This window comes from Neoarius graeffei, chromosome 23 (assembly GCF_027579695.1).
Source record: "Neoarius graeffei isolate fNeoGra1 chromosome 23, fNeoGra1.pri, whole genome shotgun sequence".
Classification (NCBI taxonomy): domain Eukaryota; kingdom Metazoa; phylum Chordata; class Actinopteri; order Siluriformes; family Ariidae; genus Neoarius; species Neoarius graeffei.
Window position 1 is genome coordinate 2,517,976 of NC_083591.1, and position 26,900 is coordinate 2,544,875.

The window sequence follows — 26,900 nt, forward strand, 5'->3', positions numbered from 1 at the left end:
CAAATGTTAAAATAAACGAACCACTTGTGAAAATGAATGAATCACATGTGAAAACGTGAACTGCTTGTGAAAATGAATGAATCAAATGTTAAAATGAATGAATCACGTGAAAATAAGTGAATCAAACATGAAAATTAATGAATCACAAGTGGAAATAAATACATTGAAAAAATGAATGAATTGTGAAACTAAATGAATCGTAACAATCACATGACAGGAAAAAAAGCCACATTCATCATACGTAAACATTGAAAAAACATGTGAAGAGTCTAAAAACCATATGTGTAAGGTGACTTTTCTGAAAGGGAAATTAAACAATTCATGTGAATTTATTCTAATGTAGAGTTTCACCTTCAAACTTTATACTTGAGAAACAAATCACTTCAGAAAGAAAATGATTAATCTGTAAGATTTTGCCTTTTTAGCTCCGAGACGTCCTTTTGCTTGAATGTTTATAGAGATCCGTGTGGAGACGCTGCTGTGGCTGCAGATTCAGTGCGTTATGTTAAACTGGGAGCTATAAGGGCCATTACTTTTTAGCAACATTGATAAAGAGAAGGACAGAATCCTTGAACTTGCCTACTGAGTGTACTGTAAATCATTCTGTGGAATAAAAACCCTTCACTTGCACAATCTCTCTCTCTCTCTCTCTCTCTCTCTCTCTCTCACACACACACACACACACACACACACACACACACACACACACACACACACACACACACACACACACATTTGCAAAAGGAGGGATCTAAACACACTCTAAACACACAGACACAAGAACGTTGAATGAAAGATTGCAAACTTTCAATGGGTCTCTCTCTCTCTCTCTCTCTCTCTCTCTCTCCCGTCTCTCTCTCTCTCTCTCTCTCTCTCCCGTCTCTCTCTCTCTCTCTCTCTCTCTCTCACACACACACACACACACACACACACACACATTTGCAAAAGGAGGGATCTAAACACACTCTAAACACACAGACACAAGAACGTTGAATGAAAGATTGCAAACTTTCAATGGGTCTCTCTCTCTCTCCCGTCTCTCTCTCTCTCTCTCTCTCTCTCTCCCCCTCTCTCTCTCCCCCTGTCTGTCTCTCTCTCTCTCTTTCCCCCCTCTCTCTCTCCCCTGTCTCTCTCTCTCTCCCTCTCTGTCTCTCTCCGTCTTTCTCTCTCTCTCTCCCTGTCTGTCTCTCCCTCTCTCCATCTCTCTCTCTCCCTCACTGTCTGTCTCTCTCCCTCTCTCTCTCTCTCTCTCTCTCTCTCTCTCCCCGTCTGTCTCTCCCTCTCTCTCTCTCCCTCACTGTCTGTCTCTCTCCATCTTTCTCTCTCTCTCTCTCTCTCTCTCTCTCTCTCCCTGTCTGTCTCTCCCTGTCTGTCTCTCCCTCTCTCTCTATCTCTCTCCCTGTCTCTCTACCCCTCCCTGTCTGTCTCTCTCCATCTCTCTCCCCCTCTCTCCCTCCCTGTCTCTCTTTCCCCATCTCTCTCTCTCTCTCTCTCTCTCTCCCTCCCTGTCTCTCTCCCTCTCTCTCTCCCCGTCTCTCTCTCCCCGTCTGTCTCTCTCTCTCCCCCTGTCTCTCTCTCTCTCCATCTCTCTCTCTCTCTCTTTCTCTCTCCCTGTCTGTTTCTCTCCATCTTTCTCTCTCTCTCTCCCGGTCTGTCTCTCCCTCACTGTCTGTCTCTCTCCCCCTCCCTGTCTGTCTCTCTCCATCTCTCTCCCCCTCTCTCCCTCCCTGTCTCTCTTTCCCCATCTCTCTCTCCCCGTCTGTCTCTCTCTCTCTCCCCCTGTCTCTCTCTCTCTCTCTCTCTCTCTCCGTCTGTCTCTCTCCGTCTTTCTCTCTCTCTCCCTGTCTGTCTCTCCCTCACTGTCTGTCTCTCTCCCTCTCTCTCCCCATCTCTCTCCCCCTCCCTGTCTGTCTCTCTCCATCTCTCTCCCCCTCTCTCCCTCCCTCCCTGTCTCTCGCTCTCCATCTCTCTCCCCCTCTCTCCCTCCCTGTCTCTCTTTCCCCATCTCTCTCTCTCCCCCGTCTGTCTCTCTCTCTCCCCTGTCTCTCTCTCTCTCCGTCTGTCTCTCTCCGTCTTTCTCTCTCTCTCTCCCTGTCTGTCTCTCCCTCACTGTCTGTCTCTCTCCCTCTCTCTCCCCATCGCTCTCCCCCTCCCTGTCTGTCTCTCTCCATCTCTCTCTCCCCCTCTCTCCCTCCCTCCCTGTCTCTCTCTCCCCATCTCTCTCCCCCTCCCTGTCTCTCTTTCCCCATCTCTCTCTCCCTGTCTGTCTCTCCCTCTCTCTGTCTCTCTCTCCCCTCCCTCTCTCTCCCTGTCTCTCTCTCTGTCTGTCTCTCTCCTCTCCCTTTCTCTCTCTCTCCCCTCTCTCTCTCCCTCAACTTAATCACATGATCATGGATTAGCTGTTGCACAACATGCCTTTTCATGCCATTACATCTCTCTCTCTCTCTCTCTCTCTCTCTCTCTCTCTCTCATTATTGCTAAGTGTTTTCCCATGGCCTCTCTCAACCTTTGCTCTTATTTTTTCCTTACCTGTTTCTGTCTCTCTCTCTCTCTCTCTCACACACACACACACACACACACACACACACACACACACACACACACACACACACACACAGCCCATCACAATCCTCCTCGCTCCCGTTTCCTCTTCGTCTCTTTTCTCTTCCTTGTTTGTAATGCCTCAGTGCTCATGGTTTCCATAGTAACTGCATGTTCATGGCTGTTGTGTACTGGACCCTACTGATAGTTTGATTCAGAGGTAAACACCCTTTAATCTTTTTCCCCACAGCAAAAACACAGGCAGATTTATCTACAATCACTTCCAAAACGTCCCCGTGGGCACACAGGGCTCGGTTATTATTTTGCGGAGTGGAGCGAGTTGGGGAAAGAGACGCATCACAGTGCAGGCTTCGCTCCGTCCTGACACATGGCATCAAGAGAGCATTTTCATTAGAGTGTGTTGTAGTGCCTGGTGACAGCAGTTTGAAAAGATGCATGAAAAGAAAAATGGGGAGATAATTATAAACAACAACAACAACAACAACAAACCACGACCAAGCAAATAGACAGACGTGCTGCATGAATTTGTCTGCATTGAAAATATATTGCATGCTAAGATATAATTTTTTCACAGCGTTAGATTTTTTTGCACTGTGTGAACACCAGAAAAGCAGAACATTGTGTAAATCAGCAGTTATTAATGGAAATGAGTTTTGTGAATTTGCTTCCCTGCTCTGTTTTTGCCATTTTTTCCTGCTTGACCAAATCATGTTCATGCTTTAAAACTAAAATGCTCCGATTCAATTCGGATTAAGGAGCCTGGTCACTGTTCTGTTCATTCCCGTAACTGCGTTGCGGTCGTAGGGAGGCATGAGAGATGCTGACATAGTCACTCATCTCTCATGTCTTTTCTCTGGGCTTGGATTGCCTGGTGGCGCCCATCTCCTCTCCAAGCATATGGTCACTACACTGTACAAATATTTATACAAAAAGATTTTTCAAGTTCATGAGCAAAAAAATGAAAAAAGTATCATCACAGAAAAGAAGTGTTGTGCCAAGGGTGTAGCTTTTAGTTTTAGAAGTGGAACGACTGATACTTCCATGCTATGAGTTTAAAACTCCATTTTGCTTCAAACGAATAAAATCAAAGGCTTCCAAAGTAGACAGGCAGGTGAAAATGGCGAAACATATCTGAATTGTGAAATAATTTATAAAATAAAATTAAAAATAATAATTTCAGATTCTAGACCCAGCCTATGCAAATGCTCGCTAACTTTTAAAGTAGAGGAACAAAAACCAGAGACTGGGACCTGACGGATTACACCTGTGCATCCAACAAATAAATATGAGGCTTAATTAAAAAATAAACAAAGAAATAAAAAGGTTTAATGCAGTTATAAAAGGCAAAGAGCTGAAATTCAAGTGTGGTGGAAAAAAGAAAAATGCTCACTTGTTTGGATCGAAGCAGGGAAAAAGAATCTTTATTGTTGGTTTCTCAACGCAAAAGAAGCGCAGAACAAAGAAAGGGTTCTAGGCGTGCATGCCTCCCCTTATTCATGATGCCATTTTATATCCTTGTGTAACATTCTTTTAAAAACCATAACCCAATCAAAAGCAAGGATTTAAACTCTTACCATAGAAGAAATTGTCCTATGTCAGCATATCGGTTTCCTTTAGGCATTTTTTCCTGATATTTACTAATCCCAGAGGACAGACGCCATTATCACTATCCTCTTCCTACACACTACACATGTATGCACACAGCACTGGGTTCATGAATGGGTCATGAACCCCTAACACACACAGGGCTATACTAAAAATTCCATTACACAAGTTATTTGAGAATGCATTAATAACACATGAACACATTCAGAAGGGGGGTGTGCAAACTTTTGCATGGATATGTTTTTTTCACTGTGTGATAAATGTACTGTATAACTATCTTGCTAGCTGGCTGTTTGGTTTGTTTAACGTTAGCCTCTCCTCCACATCCTGACTGAAGAAAAGCATCCCAACAACATGATCCTACCACCACCAGGCTTCACAGTGGGGATGGTGATCTCAGTATGTTGGTTTTCCACAAACCTATCACAAAAGAGTTACTGTAACATGTTTAGTGTAGAGAACCCTTTTCCACATGTTCGAGTTTCCATATGGGAGTTCAGGAACATTCTATCTCATGTGACCCACGGATTTTTCGAGCTTTTTCAGAGGAAGAAATATTCTGCTTACTCACTACCTGCTTCTCGTTTCATTATTTTCCCAAAACGAAACCTCTTAAAACCTAAGCTCATAATGAAAGACGTAGCTGTTCAGCAGCGTATCACCTGAAACACACCTGAGGTTACACAGGCTCTGCAGATCAGCTTTCACTCTCGGATTTGTGGAGTCTTTGTTCATTTCCCGGGTTCTCTCAGGCGTTCAGCGAGCTCAGTACCGGATCGTGTGTTACTGAAAAACAGAGTCTCTTTATTACTGAGATGGACGGAGTGAATGGTCTGGAAGGAAAGACAGTAAATTACAGAAAAATCAGCTTGTATGTGTGAACTCTAGTTAATCATGGACACTAGTGGAGATTTGGGATGTGGCACAGTGGTGCAGTGGTTAGCACTGTTGCTTCACAGTGAGAAGGTTCTGGGTTCGAACTTCACGGCCAACGGGGGCCTTTCTGTGTGGAGTTTGTATGTTATCTCTGTGTGGGGTTCCTCCAGGTACTGTGGTTTCCTCCTACAGTTCAAACTAATGCAGATTAAGGTAAAATACCCAGCCACTGGGGTTGCACAAGCCAGTGTATACTTAGTGCCAGTCCCAAACCTGGATAGATTGGGGAGGGTTGTGCCAGGAAGGGCATCTGATGTAAAAATGAACACCAGATCAAATATCTAGATCATGATGATCCACTGTGGCGACCCCTAACAGGAGCAGCAAAAAGAAGGCGGCGGCTACTGGAGATTTGGGACAGGATGTGATGTAATAAAGAGCACAATCAGTCATGGCTTTTTTAAAATCCCCAAATTCCACAGTTGCACTAAAAACAAACAAACAAAACAAAAAAAAAAACCCCACAATCTCTTTTTTAAATTTTAATTTTTATTACCTTTACACATAGGCTCCAGCTTGCCTGCGACCCTGTAGAAGGATAAAGCGGCTAGAGATAATGAGATGAGATTACCTTTACACTACCATTCAAAAGGTTGGGGTCACTTTGAAATGTCCTTATTTTTGAAAGAAAAGCACTGTTCTTTTCAATGAAGATCACTTTAAACTAATCAGAAATCCACTCTATACATTGCTAATGTGGTAAATGACTATTCTAGCTGCAAATGTCTGGTTTTTGGTGCAATATCTCCATAGGTGTATAGAGGCCCATTTCCAGCAACTATCACTCCAGTGTTCTAATGGTCAGGGGTGCCACTAGAAATCTTGGGCCCTATGAAAGATTACAATTTAGGGCCCCCCTGGTAAAATTTTCAAGCTCAAGCAACTGAATTTCAAGTCTGTTTTTGGCTGGCACTTCTACTTTACTATGCATGTGATCAGCTACCTATAGACTAGGTCGATTTTCAGATAATGTGACACCCCCAGGCATTTTTGAGTAAAAGTTGGCAAACAAACTTTTCTAAAAGTATTTTTTGTGCTGAATCCATTTTTGCTGTTTGCCAAGCTGTATCTCTTATGTGGAAGTCTGTAGAGCACAAAATCTAAGACAACCTCTAAAATTTCAATAAATTCCGTTTTTTTTTATTTTACATCATGTACAACAATAATGATCAAGTCTAGGAGGTTTATTTGTAGTGAGAATTATGGTACTTGTATGTGACAAGGACAATTGCACTTTCATTTCTTATTGTTGTCCTGAATATGTCTTCTTTTATCCCTATATTTCAAGCAGACAAATAGAAAATCTTACATTCCTGAGTCATTTCATTGAGGATGCAAGGAAACTGTTGCCATCACATCAGAGTTTGTAAATTAACTTCAAACTTATCCACAAGAACTTTAATTCAAAATAAAATCACTTTTTGCCATCATTTCTATTTCCATACAATGTTTAAATATTGCTAATCACAGGGCTGGGCAATATATTGATATTTAAGATGTATCGAGATGGACAAGTATCTCGATATGGATTTTGAGATGTCGAATTAATCGAGAAAAAAAATTACTTTTTGGAATTACAGAGGTTTGGTCACCCTATCACTCTGTAACACCTCAAAACACTGTTAGTTGAAAGATAAGTAGCATTTAATATTGTGCAGTAGCATTTACTTGATTGCGTTTTCACATATTTCCACTGCATGCCTTCGGTTGGCTACTCCAGCGACTTCACTCAGACTGCCCGTGCTTCGATCGCCCATGCTGCAGTAGGCAAACATCTTACTGCGGAGCAGCAGCACAGACAGTTTTGTCCCACAGCAGTTTAAAAACTGATACAGTTCTGTCCCTACTAGCAGAAGTTTTACTTATTTTTTATTTATTTAGGGGGATTTGAAAATATCGAGATATATATCGTATATTGAGATATAGAAGAAATCGAGATATGTTTTTCCTCCATATCGCCCAGCCCTAGTTCATCACCATAAAACTCTATCCAAAGAGCTATATAAGCCAACATTTCTGGTAGCATTTGAAATATTTCTGTCGGTAAGATCATCCATGAAGTCTGTCAGATTGTAAGAACATCATTATGGAAGCTCTGTGTAGCTTGAAGCTAGACCAGTCAATACCATTGGATACCTGCATTATATGCAAAGAGTCCAAGAGAGATCAGGTATTCAAAGCAACTGAACAGGGCCTTCTCACATTAAAAGCAGCTGCAGAAGACAGAAAAAGGCTGTGGTATTTTTGCTGTTTTGTGAAAATTAGTCATATTGGAGAATCTTGTCATGTTGTTGTTTATAGTTTTATGTTAATATATGTTTATATGTTAAACCATCACCCTAGTTACATTACATAGTTACAGATCATTTATGTACATATGATTTTGATGTTCCTATATGGATGCATTCAAGTAAAAAAAAAAATCAAAGTTCTGGAGGCACCATGGCTTGGTTGGCTGGGATGCCGTAACATAAATCCGGGGACTCAGGTTTGAGTCTGACCCAAGGTCATTTCCCGATCCTTCCCCATCTCTCTCTCCCAATCATTTCCTCTCGCCCTCTAAATGTCCTACATAAAGGTAAAAAAGACCAAAAAATATATATATTAAAAAAATGAATAAAAAGTTCAGTGTTCACCAAAAATATTCTGAGATAAATATTATGTATTTTAAATATTAGCCTGTTTGTTTTCTGTATCCAATAAATCTTCTGTCGCAATTTAAGATTTTATTTTTGAGCCAGAGCTGAGAAATTTGTTTATTTTTTTAGCCTATGAGACTGCCACTCTACTGAGTTACAAATAAAAAGACTGCCTAAATGGATTCAGCAGAAAGAATTACCCTTTAGTCTATTATATAGTCTATAAACTCAAGACCACGAATTTTATAATTTAATATGGTAATTTGGACCACACACACTACCTAAAGTCTGTTTTTGAGAGTTCCTTTCACCCAATTGAAGCCAAATTTGGTACCTATTTAGCCAAGAGGTATATGCAACTTTCTGCTATTTTACTTTTTTCATACTGTACAACATTGAAGAGTTTTATATTGAAATACTCGAAATATGCAAATTATATGCAAATGTGCCCTCTACTGGGCTCCACGTATGAGATACAGCTTGGCAAACAGCAAAAATGGATTCAGCGCAAAAAATACCTTTAGAAAAGTTTGTTTGCCAACTTTTACTCACAAATGCCTGCAACTCCTTATTTAAGCCCCTTTTTGCAATTCTGACCTAGTCTACCTATCAAGTTTAGGTGATACAATTATTTGGTATATGAACATTTTAAATGCAGAACTGTCAGAATTAGACTGAATAGACTGTTGCCTTAAAATGAAAATTCCATGATATATATGAAGATATATATATATATATATATATATATATATATATATATATATATATTTTTTTTTTTCTTTTATGAGCAACTATTATTAGGCCACTCAGTAGCCTATGGAGTTCATTCAATCCAAATGTTTGTGTTGAGAGAACTTGCATGCATCACTGTATCAGTATGGATTTATAACATTCTGTATGCACATTATGGAGACTCCAGAGCCCTCCAGCAAACATCATCAGTAATCAGGATTACAAAATGTATTCCTTTGTTTCCTCCATTTATTGACTTATTGTATGTGATCAAATGTATGCCTTGATGAATAACTACACTAGTTTTTTGATACAATTACAGAGTGCACTGCAAGAAATCCACTAAGTGTTTTTGGTTTCTTTTAGGCATCACACATTTATTAGAAAACACAGCAAATGTTCAAATATTCAAGTTAAATACTTAGCAACAGTATCAATAAATCCACACATGAACAATAGCAATGATATCTCTGACCACAGCTAATGCGCAAAATATTAAAGTTAAATACTTAACAGTATCAACAAATCCACACATGAACAATGGCAAAACACCTAGACTTGTACAATAAAGATACCTATGAAAAAAGGTGATTTTTTTTTCACACACAGTGTGATATCCGGACTTCATAATTCATCACACCTGCTCCTGCTTAGCAACTTCTAGAATGTTCACCTCTGTTGCGCACATAGAAAAACCGCCAGCTGCTCTAAGCTGCGCTAATAGTGGCGCTGTGCACACACGGAGCTACACATTTCACTGTCCCGCGCCCACAATCACACTGTACCATTAGTAAAAAGGGTGGAGGGGTGAAATGACAATATCATAAATAATTCAAGAAAAATGTTATAGCAAATCATAACCATGTATAATTTGCTTATTTTAACAGATGAAATGAAATATTTTATTTCAAAAACTTACACAAGGCAATACTATTAAAATAATATTAATATCCCTCACAGGCCCCCCTGTCAGTGCCAGGCCCTTAGAATCGTCCTAACTTTCCCCCCCTAGCGGCGCCCCTGCTAATGGTACAATGTGTTTGCTCATTGCCTCAGAAGGCTAATGGATGATTAGAAAACCCTTGTACAATCATGTTAGCTGATTATGCTGAGTATGCTGATCAACGGCTGTGAAGAATTCTTGCTTCAGATTTTTGCTTGAGATTCGATTGAACTCTGCGAGAATCTAAAAACGATAATGGGACAAAGGAGTTAATAATGCTAGAAACCAAATTTTGTGATGAATTAAGTACAATACATTTTGATACATGACAAGTTTTAACAGACATGCACCTGAACAGACTAAAAATTACCTGAGACTCTGTGAAGAGAGCAGGCCACCTTTCCATGGTCTCACTCACTGGAGGTTCAGAGTGTACCAACTCCTTTCTTCGCAATGCGAACGTAGAATCCATCAGCTGAGATATCAGAGGAACACTTGGCCAACGGTTTTTCATCTCATCTACAAGCTCCTTACGTTTATACTCCAAAGTATTCTCATCCTCACCTTCAGGGAAATTGGGAAGAAAATTGATTTCAAAACGCTTGGGTCTTCTGAGACTTTTCAAAGAGTCTTCTTTTCCCCTCTTTGCACCAGATATGGCTACATCTGAACATCCAGCATGGCGGAGTTTGGTACGATAATTGCCCATTTTGAACTTTAGGCTGTTTTTCCAGCCATTCACAGAGCCTGGTTCAGTGAGACATGGGTGTTTCTTGATGAGCGCGGATGCAACATCACTGAAGTCTTCATCCTTGGGATATGCTTTGAAGCTGTACATTGTCTTTACGAGTTTTTGTAGAATTTCATGCTTCATGCCCCTTGACACTTGGAAGTATGTTTGATCTGTCATGTAGATTAGGTTTCCCTGCCGTAATCTGTACTCTATGTCAACGGGAAAATTGGGAATCTAAAAAGTCTCTGGCCATGGAGATTGTCGAGCAAGTGGTGTTCGATCTTGAGAGGACAAAGACAAAATTTCTGTGTCTGCTGTACTTTGTGTGGGGGATGTCACAAGGGAGATAATTTTCAAGGTAGGTTTCTGAGGCAAGTCGTCTATATTAGTAAGGTTGACAAGGGCATTGTCAAAATCAGGGTCCTCATACTAAAGAGAAAACTTGTATTGTAGCCCTAACTTTTCTTCAAGTTGCTGTACCAATGAGTCCAATGTGTCTGGCTTGTCAGGGAGTGTACTTTTCCGTATGTCATTTTCTTGTAAAATTACCCTAAGGACAGTTCTTGTCTCCATTGTGATTTGCAATCTGTGAAAATATAAAGAACTCAGTCAGTGTAACCACCAGGATGAAGTAACAGTAGACCACCACTCATCCAAACATCCTTTTTAGCACATTATGTAATGTCTAAAGGTAACAAACATCTCATTTCATCTCATTATCTGTAGCCGCTTTATCCTTCTACAGGGTCGCAGGCAAGCTGGATCCTATCCCAGCTGACTACGGGCGAAAGGCGGGGTACACCCTGGACAAGTCGCCAGGTCATCACAGGGCTGACACATAGACACAGACAACCATTCACACTCACATTCACACCTACGCTCAATTTAGAGTCACCAGTTAACCTAACCTGCATGTCTTTGGACTGTGGGGGAAACCGGAGCACCCGGAGGAAACCCACGCGGACACGGGGAGAACATGCAAACTCCGCACAGAAAGGCCCTCGCCGGCCCCGGGGCTCGAACCCAGGACCTTCTTGCTGTGAGGCAACAGCGCTAACCACTACACCACCGTGCCACCCGGTAACAAACATTCTGCCACTAATTCTGTACGCAAATAGAGGATAAGGGTCATTCAAATCAGGGGGCTTCATGACTGATCTAGACAGGACATGACTGCATAGTTCATAAGAGCGTAGATGCTCTACATACCATGCTGTCTGCTGTTTGCAGACAAAAAAACCCATCAGTGTTAATGACAATTATTTTCTCAATTTGTTTGAATTCAGGAAGACCTGAGCAAGTGCCAGCAGAAACCACCATATCTGGACTGTACATGATGCCATCAATGCAGACAGATGAGGCAGTAAGCACACAATTTTGGCTGGCATATGTCTGTTTTATAAAGTCCTGAACACTCTGAGGGAAAGTGGAGACCAATGTACTCCTCACCTTCTCCATCTGAATTGATGGCTTGAAAAATGAGGAGGAATCGAGATGGTATGCATTCGTTCTTTGATGTCGAACAGCCAAAGTCATTGGAACATTTTTGAAGTTTTTAGTGTGACGAATTACTTGTTTAAAAAACTTGTGCTTTCCTTCAAAGCGCATTGTCCAAACATCTCTGAGTGGTCCATACAGCTTCATGAGCTGCGAATAGTGTTCCACATAGTGATGCTTAGGACGCAATGTAAAACGAGGAAACACGACTAAAAGTAATCATCTATGCTCTGAGATCTTTGCATCAAGAAAGTCAAGCGATTCATCTGTGAATCTGAATGACACTGCCAGTTCTAGGATGTCTTTTAAAAGCATTAATATCTCCCATGCTTGCTCATTCTCTGGAATTTCAAAACCAATTAACAGTGGGAGCAGTCTCACGAGTGCCCAGTTCTCATGAGCATTGCCACCAATTGTTCCTCTAGCAGCAAAGGTGGCTGGAATGCTCTGGGGCCGATCAGTTTTGTCACTGAATTTATATGGAAACTCTTTGATGGCTTTGTTCAAAAATTCAAGTGAAATGTACTTTTTCGAAATTAGATTACTGAGGCATAACGACATCTCAGTGGGGATGATACCTTCTAAAAGGTTATGCATTACATCAGGCGGAAAACCACTAACAGTGTGAAAGTGTTCCAACGCATCACTTAAGGGACAACTTCCTTTCACACCATACTGTCTCACCAAACTGTTATTGTGTATAACCTCATCCACTTGTTGGTCATGATTCATTTTGGTTCTCAGCTGAAATGCTCCAAACCTTACCTCTTCCTGTTGAATTTCAGTTTTTGTCACCATACAAAATCGACATGGGTGGTCCACCACAAAACTCTCCTGGAATCCTGCCAAGGAATGGGCACCCAGGTTATCAGCTGAGACATAGAGAACAGTTCCTCTAACACACTCTCCCAACTGTTCAAGATAAACACCATCCCTTTCAAGTGTTACTAAGTCTTGAACTAGAGGGTGGAGGACATCTGCATAGCCAAACTGTTTGACTGTACTAGACCTACACAACATTGCTTGCTGAATGGTCTGAAGAGAGGAACGATATTTTGAGGGAAGATTGGCAAAAACCCAGTAAACACCAAATAATTTGCGTTTGTTTCTTGAAGTTCCCAGTGGGTTGGCAATCTCAAACTCGTCAACATAAAGACCAAGCACAATCTTAAGGTTGTCAGACATCAAAAACTCATTGTCACAATAGTGTTTGCCATCTTTGTAAGAATTATATCCAAAGACAGGACCACCCTCAGGTATAAGAACTTTGTCTAGAACATCTGCTCTCTTTAACATCTGCTGTAGCATTCTCAGAACCGGCACATAAGCTATTGACTGGCCTTCTTTGTCAATAGTGTACTCGACTGGCATAATCATGGGAAATTCTGTCTGAAAATATGAAGCTCTTCTACTAACCGTAGAGAGACATCCACCCTCTTTGGTAAATTTCAAGATCATGTTATTCTGTCTGATTGCATCCATGAGCTCTGTTGCAATGGTATTGCTGTGACTAACACCACCGTTATCCAGAATGTGTTTAAATGAGTTACTGTATACCACAGTGCCTCTGACAGCATTAAAATCTCACCTAACTGTTCAATTACCTCTTGTATTGCTGTGTCAGATATGTGTAATATGGCCTGCATTTTTAACAAAAGTGAGGCCAATTTGTGTTCAAGTTGCTCTGGTAACTGATCCAAATTTTCATTTTCTGTCTCACTTTCCAGTTCCTCAGTATCTGTGGGGCAATGGCCAGAGCCCTCTTGCAACAAGGTGACTAGATCTGAATTTTGAGGTCCAGTGTGTAAAACTACGTCTGACCTAAACTGCCTCTGACTGAAAAGTTGGTGTTCTTTACATTTATGAGCATTAAAGGTTGAGTATATACCGTATTGCTCTCAAAACTGCAGTCTTTGTATGGACATTTAACTATCTCCAGCTTTTTAAGATGCTGACGCAAATGTGAGAGAAAAACTGATTCTGACCAGGGTTCTTCAAAGTCACAATGAAGGCAATGAAATGTCACAGTAGTCTCTTCAGCTCCAATTGACTGTCCAACATTTACATGATGTGTGTGATTCCTTGTTAAATGTACCTTAAGAGCATTAAATGACTTAAAAGAGCACAAGCAATCTGAATGGAGGCATGGAATAGGTACTGTTCTAGTATAGCTTCCATGTTTTAAACGGTAATGTTTCAAAAGTTGAGCTCGCTTCTCAGAGAAAAATAAACAATACTTACACTTCCATTGCATTTTAGCATCATATGAGTAGCACACTGTGTGAGCACAATCGCTATCAGGCGTGTTAAAATGTAAATAACTTTTCTAGAATTTCACCAAAACTCATTGAATTTTCAGCATTGTAAGAGAACTCCCTAAAGTATTATTCAGCAAAACCCCAGAATGATAGCACAAATCTAGAATTTTTAACAGAATTTTAGTTCTTAAAATTTAACGTAATTATGGACGTCACGGGGGTGGCACGGTGGTGTAGTGGTTAGCGCTGTCGCCTCACAGCAAGAAGGTCCTGGGTTCGAGCCCCGTGGCCGGCGAGGGCCTTTCTGTGTGGAGTTTGCATGTTCTCCCCGTGTCCGCGTGGGTTTCCTCCGGGTGCTCCGGTTTCCCCCACAGTCCAAAGACATGCAGGTTAGGTTAACTGGTGACTCTAAATTGACCGTAGGTGTGAATGGTTGTCTGTGTCTATGTGTCAGCCCTGTGATGACCTGGCGACTTGTCCAGGGTGTACCCCGCCTTTCGCCTGTAGTCAGCTGGGATAGGCCCCAGCTTGCCTGCGACCCTGTAGAAGGATAAAGCGGCTAGAGATAATGAGATGAGATGAGATTTTAGTTCTTAAAATTTAACGTAATTATGGACGTCACGGGGGCGGCATGGTGGTGTAGTGGTTAGCGCTGTCGCCTCACAGCAAGAAGGTCCTGGGTTTGAGCCCCGGGGCCGGCGAGGGCCTTTCTGTGTGGAGTTTGCATGTTGTCCGCGTGGGTTTCCTCCGGGTGCTCCGGTTTCCCCCACAGTCCAAAGACATGCAGGTTAGGTTAACTGGTGACTCTAAATTGAGCGTAGGTGTGAATGTGAGTGTGAATGGTTGTCTGTGTCTATGTGTCAGCCCTGTGATGACCTGGCGACTTGTCCAGGGTGAACCCCGCCTTTCGCCCGTAGTCAGCTGGGATAGGCTCCAGCTTGCCTGCGACCCTGTAGAAGGATAAAGCGGCTAGAGATAATGAGATGAGATGAGATGAGATGGACTTCACGCGTAACATTTACACCCGTGAAAAAAATCACTTTGAATGCTGTTTTGAAAGTTTTGATCAAATATTCTCTATAATAAAAAATAGCTTAAATATTATAAACACACAGTCTTTTAATGTATCAAAAAATAATTTTGATAAAGCAAGGAAATTCGGAAGAAAATTTGTTTTTTCTTTTGCTTGTTGTGTGCATCACGCTACCAAAATCTAACTAACCCCTTCATGAACAATTCCAACTTTCATGGACTTGTAGCGCGAATAAACCTTTCAAAAATATATATAATACTTCTCACCCAGTAAATTAGAATCCTGGTGATTTATATCCTCATAGCTTCAGTAGATCTAGAGATTTAGTCGATTTAGTAAATCCCAAACGCTGTGAAACACGCCAGCCATCTATGGTGAGAAGTGCTGCTGTAGTTGAGAAACTCTCATTTCTCCCGCTTCCAACTAACTCCGTGACCCATACCAAAATAACAAGGTCACGCTTATCACTTAAGGATGATTTATGCCAAGTTTCACGGAAAAATACAGCGAAATAAACTTGCTAGAAGCATTTTTCAAAATCCCAAACATTATGAAACATTTCTTGTAGGGTTTCAGGTTACAAATTTCGAGAATAGAGAAATTTGCGGCGCAAAAGTTTGCCACTAAACTCGCGAAAATACTCCATCCTAGCGAGTTTCACAACCGAACTAGGCTACGTGACAGTCCGTGACCACCCAGGAATATTCTAGAAGGTACGCTTCTAGGCACGTGCGATCGAGAAAGACGCCACGTGAAGGTAGTAAAGGTAGTATTTCCACTGTCTTATGATGTTTTTGCTTGTTTTAGTGCGATAAACAATGCATTATGGGTAATCATTAAAATGCTGATTTCAAGGTTAAAATGGGTAAAAACAACTAATTTATATAGATATTGTAAAAATTGTGCCTAATAGTTATTTCAGTACATAAAATCAAAACCTGAATTTTAAATTTTTTTCCCTATGTTACACCATTGTGCATCTATAGCATGCTACTCATCAACACCATCCGAAGCTGAACTACAGAACAACTAAAGAGAGAAAACAAATAGGCCTAGTTAGTGTATTCTATGGTGGACGTTCAAAACACATAAACTGGAAAAATATATAGCTGTTCAATTTTCAGTGTGATTCACTCGTCAAAACTGAATCATGACCATAGCTAATCATCAGCAACTAAAAACTAAAACACACGCAGAACAATTTTGTTTAAGTTAACCTATAAATGATGATGATATTTCTGGTCGGCTAACATTGCACTGCAAAGAATTCTACAATAATAAACGATGAACCCACCTTCACAAAATAATAGGCTAAAACTGTGACGTTAAATGTGCTGCTATTTTGCTAGCTAGCTTAAGTTACACCAATATCTCTCTAGCCACTTTCATAGACTGTACGGGCTAAAACCAAATGCCGATTTGGAACAATTTCGTTAAGTTAATGAACGTTGAAAGCTGGTAAATACGGTACCTCTAAAATCCTTGCAGCAGGCACTCCACAGACTTGTTGCTTTGTTCCCGCGTCGTTCTTTTCCAGTAACGTCTAAATGGACAACTGCGCATGATCACACGGAGGCTACCTGCTCTCTACTCATGTTTTTAAGTATAGGTTACTAAACATGGATGAGTTTATCAGATTCAGTTACCAAAAAGTTGTCATTACTAAATTAATTAAAGTAAGCTGAGCAAAACGTGCTACTTGAGTTGAAATAACTTAGTTTTATAAGTGAGGAAATCAATTTCTTTTTATAGTGTACAGATACAAAACAACCTCGAAGCAAAACCACTACTGAAGGCACCGAAGTTTGAAAAGTCACTGTGGTTGAAATGATCAGAACACAGTACTAACGTTGCATTATACTTCGCTGGTGGTGTTCCAAAGATAAATTCCAACCATTTCTTCTTCACCTCTTCTATCTTGCAACGTTGCTCCGCTTAGGTTTCGTTTCTGTCGGCGGCTCCACCCCGACTTTGGACGCTCATAACTCGGGCAGGGGAGGTCCCTGCTTCCCCAAACTTGGCAGCCAGCGACCTCTGCCCTCTCCCCAATGAACCAGCGCTGCCAGGGCGGGCTAGCCCCACGCCTAGGGTTGCCACATCTGAGTTGTAAAAAACCGGGACACATCGGTCGGCGGCCGCGCTTGCGCGCACGTACGAGCACGGGGGTTGAGGGCTGCGGACACACACATGCCTTATGCCTTATGTGAATGTTCACGTTTAAAAATAAAACAGTTCAACTGGTGCAGTTAGGCGTTTAGTTAAAATTCATTTTGTCTTCTTAACCCTTAAATGGGCACTACCACAAATATTATTACAAAAAATAATTTCATATAGGAATGATCTTATTTGGACGCCAATATTTTTTTTTAACAAATATTTAATAGTAGGCTAACAGCGTGATCTTGGCGTGATTCTCGAGGGCCAGTCTTCCTTCATGCTTTATCACTATCTTCGCAGGGCACACAATGCAGGCGGCGGAAAAAGGGTCGCCCTGTGTGGGCCTTACCCATTCGCTGAATGTGTCAAAATTTGCCCATCCCTCGTTGAATGTCACATGTCTTTTTTTCTTTTTGACAGGTACCGGATCTTCTACTTCATTCTGTCCGACTCCCTCATCGTCTGTCTCTCCTCCCATTCCGTTTCCAAATCAAATAATACAAATATAATCAATATAATTTCTCTCAGTCTGCTTCGTTGTTGTTTTAGCCTTTTCTCTGGAGAACTGAACTTTAAAAGTTAGACTACCGTATCATACCAAATAGCCCTAATCCTTTGTTTTAATCACAAGAGAGAGGTGCTATGTTATTGGGACAACTGATTTATTTATTTCTCACGCCAGTGTTCAGGCATTCTTTTTTGATATATTTAATGATTTATTTAATGATTCATTTATTGATGAAATTGGCCCAGGCTTTAGAACCAACCTTTATCAGAATCAGAACATAGGAAGTAGACAGCCAGCCTACTCGCGCACCGACCAAGGGAACTCTCACCTATTGTTTGGTATTACGGTATTCCAGTATCTTTGATTTCGCGCGGCCGCCGTTGTATTGACCACGATCACCTAGCAATTGCGACTGGCTGCGTGCGCAAACATTCGGTGAGGCCACACAAGTAGCTGCCTACAATATGCCCGCTTACGTGAAAACTATTAATATGTTAAGTGGCTGCGAGAAACATTAATGATTTGTGTTTATTTCAATGGGGGATAATGTGAGGAAGTAAAAAACCGGGACAAAACGTGTCCCGGGAAGGTTATTCCATTTTCCTGGACATTTTCCATTTTCCACAAAAAAACCGGGACAATCCCGGAAAAACCTGGACGTGTGGCAACACTACCCGCGCCTCGGGACGTAATTCGCCCCGAGGCGAGCCGCGGCGCTCCGCTTAGGTTTCGTTTCTGTCGGCGACTCCAGCCCGACTTTGAACGCTCGTAACTCGCACAGGGGAGGTCCCAGCCTCCCCAAACATGCAACGTTGACGTGTTACTGCCACAAATAACACAGGCACGAACTTGTTCAGACATGTTTTCAACTTGCTGTTAGGTCCTCTTCGTTAGCTACTGACGAGATGGGCTCTGCTATCGCCCCTCGCGCTTAAATCCGAACTTCCTTCCCGTGGGCGGTCACAAGCCAAGGTGGGCGAGGCCATGAATACTAATTTTTGAAGTGACGTAAGATCGTACGGCTTTTTCAGATTCGCTAGTTTTTCCGACTATTTTCTTTCATGAGCTAATACAGGGAATGGGAGTAGAATTACATTTTCACATGCAGCATGCATATGCAACTCAGAGTGAACTATGGTATTTCAAAAAGAGCCAGTATTAAACATTTTTGGTGGAAGGGCACCTTTAATAAACTGAGATAAATAGAATTTTTATAATTTAAAAAATTGCCTTCAGTTCTCCTTTAAGTTTCAGGTCCATTTGTAACTGGTTCCAAGCAGAAAAGATAATGGAAAGAAGATATGAGTTCAAGATGAAAAGATAAAACAAGAAGAACATACCTGGAGTTTGTTTGCTCAAGATGCCATGAACATGAAAACTAAACATTTAGATATGCATGTTACTGGTGGTACTACCGTATATCACAGTTCTAACAGAACTGATGTACCTTTATTTTGTTCTGCTTCAGTGACTCGACAGGCTCAGGCCTTTAAATGGTGCTTTGTACCTGTGCTCTGTACACACAATGACAATAAAGAGGAATCTAATCTAATCTGATTTAATCTTATTGCATTAGTGCTTTTGTCACAGAAAAAGCTTTGGGCACTGAATCTTGGCAAGATGTATTTATTTTATTATTCATCAGGGTGGTGATGGATCCGGAGGCTGTCCCAAGAAAACTGGACCCAAGGCAGGAATACATCCTGGACGGTACGACAGTGCACACACGGATAAGGGAGGAAGCCAGAGAAGCAGGAGGAAACCCACATGGCCACCTGGAGAACAGGATGGAAACTTGGACTGTACTGTGGCGCCATACCATCGAGCCAGCCATCCGTTCATCATCTATACCACTTATCAGCCACAATCACAGGTGAGCTGGCGCCAATAACAACTGACTTTGGCGAGAGGCGGGGTTCACCCTGGGCAACTCTCCAATCTATCACATGGACAAATAGCCATCACACTCACACTGTGGACAATTTAGAGTTGCTACTTGACTGAACCCACATGTCTTTGGACTGTGGGAGGAAACCGGAGCACCCTGAGGAAAACCATACAGAGGAACGAGAAGAACATGCAGCAAGGTTCGAATCCAGAACCTTCCTGCTGTGAGGTGACAGTGATCACTCCTGCACCACTGTGTACTTTATTTTGGCACAAGATAGTGAAGGGACTTTTGTTTCTTTGCCTTGCTGTTATTATTTAAAAGTCAGCTGAGTCGATGAGCATTTCTTGGAGGACTTTCTCAGTTTTATCACGTCGTAATTTCCAATGATTAATAAATATTTGAATTATTCAGTAGTTTGGCACTTACTTTTTTGGTATATGTTGGAGATTTTACTGAAAAATTAATGAAAGGTGCAAAAATTAGTAATGATTACAATACAAATGCCTGCACACAGCTAGTGACACTGAGTTATTTTCTCACGCTGACGTTCCACTGAAGCTGCTGAGGTTTCACTTCCTGACCACACATTATTACATAAGTAAAGTACAAACCAGGCAGCTTTTTTTTTTTTTCAGAACAGTTTGCATGTTCATGTACCTTTGGAAGTGGCTTTTTCCCAACGCTGGGCAGTTTGACCACTAATTATACTCCTGAGGTTTAGTCCTGCTTTGATAACATCATGCTCATGCTGATAGGACTGTGTACATGCAGCTTGTCTTTCTTCTCTGTCTGCTAAGAAGCCAAGTGGAATTGAGGAACTAAATCAGATGCCAAATCATCAGAGAAATGTCATGCATCAGATGAAGTCACATGCAGGTTCGGGTCTGATAGCATCCATTCTTGGGGGAAAAAAAGGGTTCTTTAATGGTTCATTGAATAAATACAAGAAGCAAGAAGTGGTTCTGCAGTTCCTCCATTGTGGCTGAAGAAGCAGTTCCTCCATTTTGAAATTTTTAAAGAACTGGACAAACTTGCGAACAGAACAGAGGACAACATTTGTTGTAAACATTTTGTCTGAAAGTGAGTCTGTAATAAACTATCAACATGATCAACAACAAGGCAGAATACACATTGTTATAATTATTTATGAAACTACATTACACTTTATAGTGATTGATAACGTTCATGCAAACATGATGCATAATAAGAAGCACTCATAACATGTTCTATCACCAAGCTACACTTTACACAGTGCATTACAAGCAGATAAACAGAGGATATTACATGGTTGTGCGAAGATATGAAGTATGTCTTCTAATGGTGAGTGTATATATCAGGAGTGAGTGAAGTGAATGAGTGATATATTTTCAACACGAGAAGGTAAACTTCATATCTTCATCCCACTGTGTAATGTTCTTTATATTATATGGACACACCCACAAAAAACAAGTTAATCAAAAGAATTTTAATTTTGAACTGGTTCACCATTTTGACAATGTGCATCTAGTCAGTGGGAAAACACTGGGAGTGACGTCATCGGAGTGACATATCATGAATATTATCCATACAGGACACTTTTTCAATGGAATACTAGCAGGTTTCATTCATTTGGTTTGATAGCATGCAATATTGTCAGCGTATCGCTTATGCTACATGTATTATGTCACTCTACCCAATGGAGAATGAGCGTTGAATATGGTTTATGATATTGCATGGTTGTCAAGACAATAAGATGTCACACGTTGAAGACGTAAAACTTCCATGCTAGCGAGCAACTGGGACAATTTCCAAATGAATATGGCTGCCAGGTTTGCATCATTAAAGATGGAAGATTTTGAGAGAATTTTGAAAGAGAACGATGCGTTGAACACCCAAAAGGAATGTGTATGTATAATAATAATAATAATAATAATAATAATAATAGGGTGGTGTAGTGGTTGGCGCTGTCGCCTCACAGCAAGAAGGTCCGGGTTCGAGCCCCGTGGCCGGCGAGGGCCTTTCTGTGCGGAGTTTGCATGTTCTCCCCGTGTCCGCGTGGGTTTCCTCCGGGTGCTCCGGTTTCCCCCACAGTCCAAAGACATGCAGGTTAGGTTAACTGGTGACTCTAAATTGAGCGTAGGTGTGAATGTGAGTGTGAATGGTTGTCTGTGTCTATGTGTCAGCCCTGTGATGACCTGGCGACTTGTCCAGGGTGAACCCCGCCTTTCGCCCGTAGTCAGCTGGGATAGGATCCAGCTCGCCTGTGACCCTGTAGAACAGGATAAAGCGGCTACAGATAATGGATGGATAATAATAATAGCTGGCTTTTTTGTGGTATATCAGATATATTCCATTCAGCTACTCATCTTTGACTCATTCAGTATCATGCTTGCTGAATGGAATATATCTTATAGACCACGAAAAAAAGCCAGACAATATTATTTAAATATGTCACTCAGATCCACGATGTATTTCATATGAAAAATGTGTGTTTTTTCAACACAAGAAGATAAATTTCATATCTTCAAGCCAACATGTGATTTTCTTTTTATTATTTCGACACATTCACAAACAAAAAGTCCCCAAATTTATCAAAATCATTCATCAGTTTCCTCACGAGTGACAGATAGAGATTTATGTCACGGTTTTGGTTCTCCATGTTCCGGATGGAGCTCGGATGAAAAATATATGAGTGGCGTTTTTCCCACTAAAACACTTGCGTCCATATAATATAACGTGATGTTAGCACTACTGATAATGTGGCCATTTTGAAAGCTAATTAAAGTATAATTAAAATATAATAATGTTTCATATCAGAACTCAGGCCCACTTTACACGGGGACGGTCTGAAACAAAAACGCAAAAGTCTGTTTTCGTTCTCACTTTTTTCCGCGTCTACACGACCGTTTTCAAGGAGGAAATCTGCGTCTATACGGTGACGCATAAATGTGTGGAATTCAATTGGATGTTGTAATAGAGTGTGCCGAGCGGATGGAGTAGTCAGTCAGAATGATGAGCAAAACAAGGAAAATTCTTGTACAAAAATAGTTTTCTTTTTATTCTTAAGCCGGCAGTTAACACAAACAGGACAAAAAAAAAAAACCCACTGATGACAAAACAAAACAAAAAAAATTCTGGGACAAAATGCCCACGCAAGCTAGGCTACTCTGGCATTACTCACACAGAGCTCAAGTCATGCGTCCTCTCCCTGCAGAGGCCATCTCCTGAATGAACAGTGCAGCGCATATTTAAAAGACTACGGCACAGTCTTAACACAATTAAAATCAATCAACACATCTAGACAGATTTTAACAGTTCTAAACATTTTCACTGCATGCATTACACTCCTACAACAATGTGCAGACCTTAAATATTACAACAAACACTTGCGTAAGTTTTTTAGACCATTTCTCTCCGCTCTAATGAGCTGCTTTCCCGCGCATCGCGGAAGAAACCTTGAAAAGTGCTTTCAGACCTGCATTCTGGTTTGGTCCCGCACCCGGAAGACTACAGCAGGTAAATGGCTACAAACATTTCTGGCTGATGTTAGATAAACTCTAGCAGAAAAGGATTCAGATGTTAAGCGTGCGCACTTAATGAATCTTTACACGCTATTGTTTATAGTGAAAACTAATAAATGCTTGCGCTGTTTAAACCTGTGTCGCATCTTTTACTATGAACACATGGACCAAACATTTCAGGTTTACATATCTAAAAGGGGCGGCACGGTGGTGTAGTGGTTAGCACTGTCGCCTCACAGCAAGAAGGTCCGGGTTCGAGCCCCGTGGCCGGCGAGGGCCTTTCTGTGTGGAGTTTGCATGTTCTCCCCGTGTCCGCGTGGGTTTCCTCCGGGTGCTCCGGTTTCCCCCACAGTCCAAAGACATGCAGGTTAGGTTAACTGGTGACTCTAAATTGAGCGTAGGTGTGAATGTGAGTGTGAATGGTTGTCTGTGTCTATGTGTCAGCCCTGTGATGACCTGGCGACTTGTCCAGGGTGAACCCCGCCTTTCACCCGTAGTCAGCTGGGATAGGCTCCAGCTCGCCTGCGACCCTGTAGAAGGATAAAGCGGCTAGAGATAATGAGATGAGATTAGAGCTGGAGCTCAGAACATGACAAAAACAAACAAACAAACACCGATACCGTGTAAATCTCCAGAAGTGAAAATGGTATTACAGTTTTTACCCATTGCTTGAACACTATAGACACATGCTTAAACCAAAGTAACATAACTTGAAGTTGTTGTTACTATACCTTAAACAAAGTGCAACCATACCGTACCTTAAACAAAAGCGCTGCTTTGCACTTTAGTTGCAATTCTGCGACACACTTGCTCCTGCACACTACACACTATTTCATACATAAGACACTTCGTTCAAAAATGAAATCTCAGGGTACCATTGGGAAAACGCATCTATTCAAAATACAAAACACATTGGGTAATTGAAAATACTTAGACACACCTGAAAATACTTACTTACAAAACTGAACACCAACAATCAGCCAGCTACAAAAAGGCCTCAGTGAAGCTGTTTTGAGAACTTTGCAAGCATGGAGGCAGGGAGAGCTAGAGGCAGAGGTAGAGGAAGAGAGAGAGAGAGAGAGAGAGAGAGAGGAGGATGTGTCCGAAGAGGCCATTATTTCTGATGACATAAGAGCAACTTTGGTGGACCATGTCATAAACCATGTCCTGACTGTGAGGGAAGCTGGGCGGAGAGTCCACCCTAATCTAAGCCGTTTCACAGTTTCATCCATCATAAGGACATTCCGACTGGAAAACAGGTATGTCTTCAACTCTCTACTCGACTCAGACTGTATCTAGAGTATTTACAGTACTGTACCATATCACATTACCGTATCACATGTACTGTATTGCAGGATGGCTAATGCTCCTTTTCGAACATAAGTGGTAGTTTTGTGAAACATACCGTGATAACGTGTTGAGATGTTTCAGTACTGTGTATGGTATATACAGTAAAGTACAGTATATACAGTACTGTAAAAAAAGAAGCAAACCAATAACAATTTGTGGTTTCATTTTTCTACAGAATGGCTAGAAGACCTGCTGGGTGTGGACGCCAACACCTGTTCACCCAACAGCAGGAACTTACCATTGTGAACCTAGTCAGAGCAAACAATGCAATCCGTCTCCACCAGCTACGGCAACAAATACTTGCAGATAGGCAAGTATTCAACAACATAAATCGAGTAAGCATTACCACTATCAGACACATCTTGGTAAAGCACAACATGACCATGAAGCAATTGTACAGAATCCCATTTCAGAAGAACAGTGTCAGGGTCAAAGGACTTCGACATGAATATGTACAGGTAAGTGTTACAGTCCTTTACATTTACAGTACAGAATGGGTGCAGTCCAGTAACAGCTGAATATGTACCATTGGATCAGTACCACATAGGTACCTGTGTGGTGGGGTGGGGCGGTTCTGTATGTGTCGTACTGTAGTTGTGTGCTTTGAGTAATGCCATCCACAATATGTATTTTTTGTTACAGAGAATCTTGGACATGGATGGAGCTGCACAGCCTCATGAATTTATTTACACTGACGAGGCTGGATTCAACCTTAGCGAAATTAGACGACGATGACGTAATATAATTGGCCAAAGGGCAAATGTGCACGTCCCGGGGCAGCGCGGGGGAAATATCACATTGTGTGCCACCATAAGCCTTTGAGGGCTACTGCACCATCATGCCAAACTGGGTTCCTATAATGCGCAACACATAATCACATTTCTAGATGCACTTCATGATGCAGTTGTACAGGAGTACCAGAGCAGCCCAGGTTTGTTGTTGTCTGGGATAATGTTAGTTTCCACTGGGCTGCTCTGGTCCAGAACTGGTTCACCAACCATGATCAATTTGAAGTTGTGTACTTGCCCCCTTACTCGCCATTTCTAAACCCTATAGAAGATTTTTTTCCGCTTGGAGATGGCGCGTATATGACCGCCAACCACATGCCCGCATGCCTCTTCTGTAGGCAATGGAACAGGCCTACGGAGACATTGAGGTAAGGTCAATCCAAGGATGGATTCGGCACACAAGGGGATATTTTCCCCGATGCTTAGCGAGAGAAGACATTGCTTGTGATGTTGATGTGATCCTGTGGCCAGACCCCAACAGACGGCAGGGTCCATAAGCCCATTTACGCACAATTGTGTTTTTCTGTGTTTCCAGTAGTGTATTGTTTGTTTTATTTTTGCTTTAACTGAATTTACTGTACTGTAAAGTACACTACTGTAATGTACAGTATTGAGTATTTCATTTTTTGGTTGTTGTGAAAACGTGTCTTCTGTGGAACTGAAATAAAAGAGTGAAAATGAAAGACTGCAGTGTTTTATATGAAGTAGACTCGTGTGTTGCTGCTGATCTGAAAGTGTATTCATATGATGCAAGCGGGTATCATTTTGTCATCAGAGTCACAGTTTGACAAAGGATTGTTAGGTTTTGATAGCAGAGTTTCAGTTTGACATAGATGTGAATGGTTTATTTCCCAGTGTTGTGTCTTATTTGCTTGTGTGTAGTTTTGACACAATGAGCCAAGTTTTGCAAAACGTGTTCAAGCATTGAGCAAAAACTGTAATATGCACTTACACTGCCACCTGGTGGTAAAGCAGGAACACTACAGGATGACTATTTTCCAGAAGAAGTCTTTTTTTTTTTTCCTTCTGTTGAATAACATTCTCCTCTCAGGATGATATCAGATGTAGATACCAGATGCACAGACAGACGCAGCTCCACTCCACCATCCTCCTGCTGAATGTGTTGAAATGACAGAGTGAAAAATGTCGTGAAAAATGCTGGCATGCTGAGGTTTTTTTTCCCTCTTTTACTCAGATGCTTCAAACTCTTCCATGGTTTCATTTTTACTCTCAATATGGTTCTATATGGTTTCAGACTGAGCCCTTCAGATTTCTCACCCTTTTATAACTGTTTCTTTTCTCTACGCTGAGAATTTATGGACTGGAACTGGTTTATTGCAGACTTATGGTGATGAAAATGATGGTGAAGATGATGATAGTTATGGTGAAGATGGTGATGGTGGTAGTGATGATAGTTATGGTGATGATGATGATAGTTATGGTGATGATGGTGGTGGTGGTGATGATGGTGGTGTCTCCAAAAAGAAGCTCAATTTAGAACCCTTTCTGACAGAGAACCCATCAGTTGTAGGATTCTACACAGAACCTTTAAAGGTTCAGGAATTAATTTAAAAAATGTACTGAATTACTTTTATGAGCTTCAGACAAACCTCAATACTGAACATCATGTGCTGACTGAATATTAAAAAATGGATGAATGGATGGATAAAAGAATGATGAATGAATCAATGGATGGATTAGTGAGTGGATGGATAAATGCATGGATGAATGAATAGATGGATGGATGGTTGAATGAAAGAATGGATGA